Source organism: Gavialis gangeticus, unplaced genomic scaffold, assembly GCF_001723915.1.
Source record: "Gavialis gangeticus isolate Ggan-Ray unplaced genomic scaffold, GavGan_comp1, whole genome shotgun sequence".
Classification (NCBI taxonomy): domain Eukaryota; kingdom Metazoa; phylum Chordata; order Crocodylia; family Gavialidae; genus Gavialis; species Gavialis gangeticus.
This window is the reverse complement of record NW_017728997.1, coordinates 27,232,483-27,238,580: the sequence shown is the minus strand read 5'-3', so window position 1 is coordinate 27,238,580 and position 6,098 is coordinate 27,232,483. Positions and strand designations below refer to the sequence as shown.

Genomic DNA, 6,098 nt, shown 5'->3' with positions numbered 1-6,098 from the left:
AGGCCCCCCCCCCAGCCCCACTACACCCTGGCCCCTCCCACCCCCAGCTCCCAACCGGAAACCTCTGCCTACCAGACACTTCTGGCTTGGGACCCCTGGGACCCTGGGCAGGGGGCTGTTCCTGCCTCCCTCCTCCCCAGAGGAAAATTCAGATAAGCGTTGGGGGCGGGGAGAGAGAGAGGCAGGGGAGGACCACGGGTGATCACCCCAGTCCTCAGATCCGAGCTGGGCTGGCTCCTGCTGAGTCATGCGGTCTGGCAATGCAGCCAGGAACCACATGGTGATGGAGCACTGCGGCAGCATGCAGGAAAGCAGTGAAAGCAGTGACAGGCAGAGGGGGGAGTGGCAGTGAGCAGGCATGCAAAAGTGCAGCAACAGCTGGGCAGGAGCATGGGGCCTGTGCTGGTGTCCCAGGGCCAAATCTGGCAGGGGCCCAGAGCAGGATCTCAGAGCCTGGCCCAGCAGGAGACGGAGTGGATTGGACTAGCAGGGAGAGGGGGAAGCCGGCCTGGCTCCATAGAGCTCCTGCTGGCTCATGCCTTATGCTGCCTCACTCTGAGTCTCGCTAGCACTGGCCCTGGGACACCAGCACGGGCTCTGCGCTCCCGTGCACCCACTCACTGTCACTCTCCCCCACCTGTAGCTGCCATTTCCCTGCTTTCCTGTCTGCTCCCAGCTGTACTGCCAGACCACAGGAGCATGGAGTCTGTGCCAGTACCCTGGGGCCAGGAGTGTGTGGGCAGGTGTGAATGTGTACATGTGTCCATGCAATGAGGGAGGGAGGGAAGGAGAGGGAGAGACAGACAGACAGACGAATGAGGGAGGAACAGTGTGTGTGGGGGGGGGCAAGTCCCACATGCACACCCCACCATACACACACCCCCACTTGCACTACCATATACACAGACCCCCATGCTCACACCCCCTCAAAGACTACCCCCCACAAACCCCATACCTACCCACCCTCACATTCTCCCTCACCCCACACAAACCCCTCAGACACATCCACACCCTTTCCCACACCCCACATACCCACAGGCCCCCACAAACCTATAGCCCCTCATACCCCACCCACAATATACAAGAGTAAGACTTCATTTTAAGCTATTGTGCAATCACCTCTATGTACACTACACAAACACATGTTCATCAGCACAAACATATTTTTAAATCAAATTAATGAATGTTGTAGATATTTGATTTTTAGAATATTATTTGGTATTTTTCTGGTTCTGAGATTTCATAGACATTAGGGGCTGGAAGGGACCTCGTGACATCATCAAGTCCAGCCCCCCCGCCATAGGCAGGAAGTCAGCTGGGATCAAGTGATCCCAGCAAGAAAAATATCCAGATGTTTTTTGAAAGAGTCCAGAGCAAGTGCTTGCAGCACTTCTGGCAGGAGTGTGTTCCAGACCCTGGACACACGCACCATAAAGAACTTTTTTCTTATGTCTAGTCTAAATTGGCCTTCCTGGAGTTTATGGCCGCTAGATCCTTTGGGGAGCTCTGGTGAACAGCTGTTCTCCCAGGTCCTAATGTACCCCTCTTATATAATTGTAGGCTGCTACTAAGTGCCCCCTGGGCCTTCTCTTTCCAGACTGAAAAGTCCCAAATCCCTCAGCCTTTCCTTGTACGGCCTGCCCTCCAGGCCTTGGATCATACGAGTGGCTCTTCTCTGGATTCTCTCAAGCTTTTCCACATCCCTCCTGAGATACGGGGCCCAAACCTGGACACAGTACTCCAGCTGCGGCCTCACCAAGGCTGAGTAAAGCAGGAGGATGTCATCCCTGGTTTTGCTTGAGATGCATCGGTAGATGTACACCAGAGTTTGGTTTGCTTTGCCAGCCACAGCATCACACCAGTGACTCATATTTATCTTGTGGTCAATCAGGACCCCCAAGTCTCTTTCGCTCGTGATGCTAGTGAGCATATGCCATTCAGATGCTTGCCTTCCGATAAACTGGTGTTGATGGATTCCTTGACAATTTTCTCCAGGATTTTGCCAGGGATGGACATCAGACTGATTGGTCTATAATTCCCCACGTCATCCCCCTTCCCTTTCTCTTTTCCAGTCTTCCGGGAACTCACCCAAGCACATGAATTTTCAAATATCTTGGCCAAGGGAGGGTGCAGTGCTCTCTTCCAGCTTCCTCAAGAATCTTGGGTGCATTCTGTCTGGGCCCACGGACTTTTGAGTGTCCAGTTTCACAAGGTGTTCCCTCACCTAATCCACATCAATTTTGGGTCTGTCACCCTCTCCCAGGCTGGTTCATGTCATTTCTGACAGTGTGATCCCCTTAGGAGGGTGAAAAAACAATGTGAAAAAGTCATTTAGGAGATTGGCCTTTTCTTGGACGTCAGATGTCAGCTGCCCCCTTTGATCTCGCAGGGGCCCAATGCTATCTTTGTTCTTTTTTCAACTTCCCAAAACCCCTTGCTGAAAGGAGTACTCCTGAGGGCAATGGAAGGGACTTCTGGTGGCAAAGGTCAGGGATTAGGGGGCGGGACTACCAGTCACAAGATGACGACCAGGGACAGGGCACCTGTCAAGGAGTGGAACTACCCATGTTGCCCTTGACAGCTTGCCAAAACTCAGTAAGCAGCCCGCCAGGCAAAATAATTGCCTGCCCCTGCCTTAGCATCTGATCTCTGCCATTGTGAAATACAGGACACTGGTCCTGTATGGTATCTCTTATTTTCTTATACAATTAAGGCATAAAATGGGTTCCTCACCTAAAAAATTTACCATCCAAACGAGATGCTTTTCACAATTCCCAAACCAACAAATGAAATTCATTATCTATGAATAATATATTTATTCATGAGTGCCCCATGGTATCGATATAGGTTAAAACGGTAGACATAAGAACATATTGTACAACTGTTTATCATCTTACAATTCTGATATTTTCTATCACAGCTTTTCTCTCAGCATTTCATAATGCACTGTGTTATCACATTATTCTTCTAAGCTGCATGTGAAATAATTTATTTGCTGCATCAATAATATTTAAGGCTTCTGTTTTTGGATTTAAAGAGGTATTCATAGGTCCTGGACTCAATTTATCCCACAAAAAGTTATTCATAAATATTCATTTACTGAAAAAAATGAAAATGGAAATCAGAAACTGTGACAACAATCACCTTCATTTCTTTAATCCCAACAGCTGCTTTGCAGGCATCCCTAGACAATAACCCATAGGGAGGCAGTCAGGGATAGCATTGGAAGGGAAATCTGACAGCCTGAGGGAAATATTTTATTATTTAACTAAACTAAATCTACTAGCGTGCTCAGAGCTATCCCAAGAAAGGGACAGTCCCTGCTCCAGAGAGCTAACCCACCTAGACAAATGCTGGGGGAACCAGAAAAGGTACTAGGAGGAAGCATCATTTTTGTTCCTTTTATTCTTAAAGCCAAGCCTTCCTTTTCTCTCAGTAAAGTCATAGTGAGAACATTATTAACAGTTTGCATCAGTTGGCTTTGCAAAAGGTGTACATTATATGGATTTATTTTAAATGAGAGTGAAGGCAACTGACAAATTAGGATGGGAAAAGCATTCCAGGTAGCATGGGAAAAGACATACAGATAAGAGTCTGAGGAATGAAACAAAAGAAGCTTTTTAGCAGACAAAAGAAAGTATGAGATGATAATGGTAGCACAGGACAGGAGAGATGAATTGCAGGAGCTGTAAAGAGCCCTAGAAGGGTTCACCAGAAACTAAAACCATATAGAGAAGATGAGCATTTTTACATGTGTACCTCTAATGTGTGTTAGTTCAAAGCGCGCTGCCTGCCATTTTCTCAGAGCTTGTGCATGCTGCACCACTTATACACCTGTATCCAACACAGTATTGGGCACATCAATTTATGTGCTCCAGCAGACTCGATTAATTGAGTCTGCTCTGACTCACTGGATTTCCAGCACTTCAGAGCAGACTCGCCACATATGTGTAAGTGAGACTAATTAATCCCGTGTAGAGAGAGGAGAGTAAAATTGACTCAGTGGCAGATGTGGAAGATTCTTCTGCTTGAAAAAACAGTTGCAGAAGTCAAACTTAAGAGAAGTACGATGAAACTGGAGAAGGTCAAAGGAGATAAGATTCTGTAGTCAAAATAAAAGATAACCAGTTTTATAACTGCTGCAGTAGAAAAGTCCATTTTAATATGTTGGAGAGAAAGAAACAGCCTGATAAGGGGGAAGATGAGAGAAATCAAAAAGCATACACTGAGCTTTTTACACAAAAAGCTTACACTGCTTTAACACTGAAGTTAATGGTGCTGTCACCATATCAGTTGTGCTAAATAAATGTCAAAGGGCACATCTATAGAAAACCACCCCAGGTTTTTTCTTTTTACTTTTTTTAAAACTTAAAATGTATTCCCTCCCCTTCCCCAACCATTTCTGACTTTCTCTCTGCCCCCTCTATCTCTTATAAGTGATTACAAATAATAATAGGTAAGCTAAGCTAAGTTCTTATACTCCCTCATAGTAACAAGTCCCTTTTATATTGTATTGATTTTTACTGTTTGTATTGATTTTTACTGTTTTATACTGAATTTATATGATTTAGGTCTATGTCTGTAAAGTAATGTCAAGTCATGTCAAGTTTCCATTTTGTATGTCAAGCCTCCATCTTGTGTAACCTATGTTGTAACTGTGACTCATGTCTAACCAGTCTCATGTAAATTGGTTCCTGAATAAATGGGAATGAATGAGGGTACCTGAAGTACAATGGTGGCAGGCCTCTACTGAATGATCAACTCAACAACCGGACCATTGACTTGCATTGAGTCACCCAGGAACCACGGCCCTCACCCAGGAACAGAACAGAAACCAGCATTTGAAATACAAAGACTGCTGCAGAAACCAACCAACCCACCATTGCAACACAGGCACCTGAAACTGCATGTCCTCACCTGGAGTGCACATGCTCAGTACACCAGGGCTGACCCTTGCCTGGGCATGCCCCTGCCACTAGGGTCATAGAAGGTCTGCCCCTATAAAGAGGGGTAGTGAAGACAGACCCAGTGGGATGCCCTCTCCATCTGGGCCAGCACTATACCACGCCACCTATCCACCCAAAAGCCCTACCAGCAACCCCCTCTGGACAACACCTTGCTGGAGAAGACCCCGACTGGCCATCAAGGATCAACTCACAGCCCAGGATAGGTACCCACCTTTCTTCCCCAAGCAAAGGATCTGAACTGTGTCCCTACACACTTTAACTTCAATCCCTCCACCAAGCCTTCTTCTCTCCTGCTACCATTGTGTGGGTGCATGTGTGAGTGCTTGTGTGTGTAGGAACCAATACTTTTGTGGTCTGTGTAGTGCACTGCCTGTTTAATAAAACTGTTAATTTGAAACCCCGAGTTGGGTTTTGTCTTACTGACCTCCTAGTCCTGCTCCAATCTCTGCTTTCTGCCCCTCTGATCTTCCTCCCTGTCTCTCTCTCTCCAATTAAACTTAAGTTACCCCAGCTCCCCTCCAGTCTGCAGGATCTAATCCTGGCCCCAGCAACTTTCACTCCTGGCACTTTCCCTCTCTCATCTTAACGCCCATCCATCTCCCTCCTTCCCCTCCTGCTGAAAATCTTTCACCCTTGACTCCCCCTCCCATAGTCACCAAGCACCCTAAGTATCCCAAGTACCCCAAGCACACACATATACACCACATCACCCAAGTTAGGAACTCACCTGTGTGTATGTGTAGGTGTGTGGTGTGTGTGTGTAAACTGGCAAATTATATATATATACTCATATATATCATCATGTGATATACAAAGTAGTAATTCGTGTATGTGTATTGGGTGTGCGGGTATTGACAACTGATTTTGCCTAATTTTTGGTACGTAGAGTGTGTAAGTGCTTGAATTGGTGATAGGTGTGCAGGTGCTTATACTGATAATCTTGGATGTGTATGTGCCCAAGTTGGTAGTGTGTATGTATTCACCTAATTGATTTTTGTGTGTGTATATGTGCAGTTGTGTCACACCCTGTAATTCACAGATTCAATCATTTGTGTCTATGTCCAAATCCAAACTGAAAAGTTTTCAGCTTCCATTTCAGAAGTTTCAAAATACCACATCTAGTTATCCTGA

General features: G+C 46.3%; 1 protein-coding gene across 1 annotated transcript in view; it reads right to left on the bottom strand.

Annotated features, from left to right (window-relative positions):
* ERC2 (ELKS/RAB6-interacting/CAST family member 2) overlaps positions 1–6,098 on the bottom strand; it is a 1,129,221-nt gene that overhangs the window by 1,026,857 nt on the left and 96,266 nt on the right. The window lies entirely within an intron of this gene.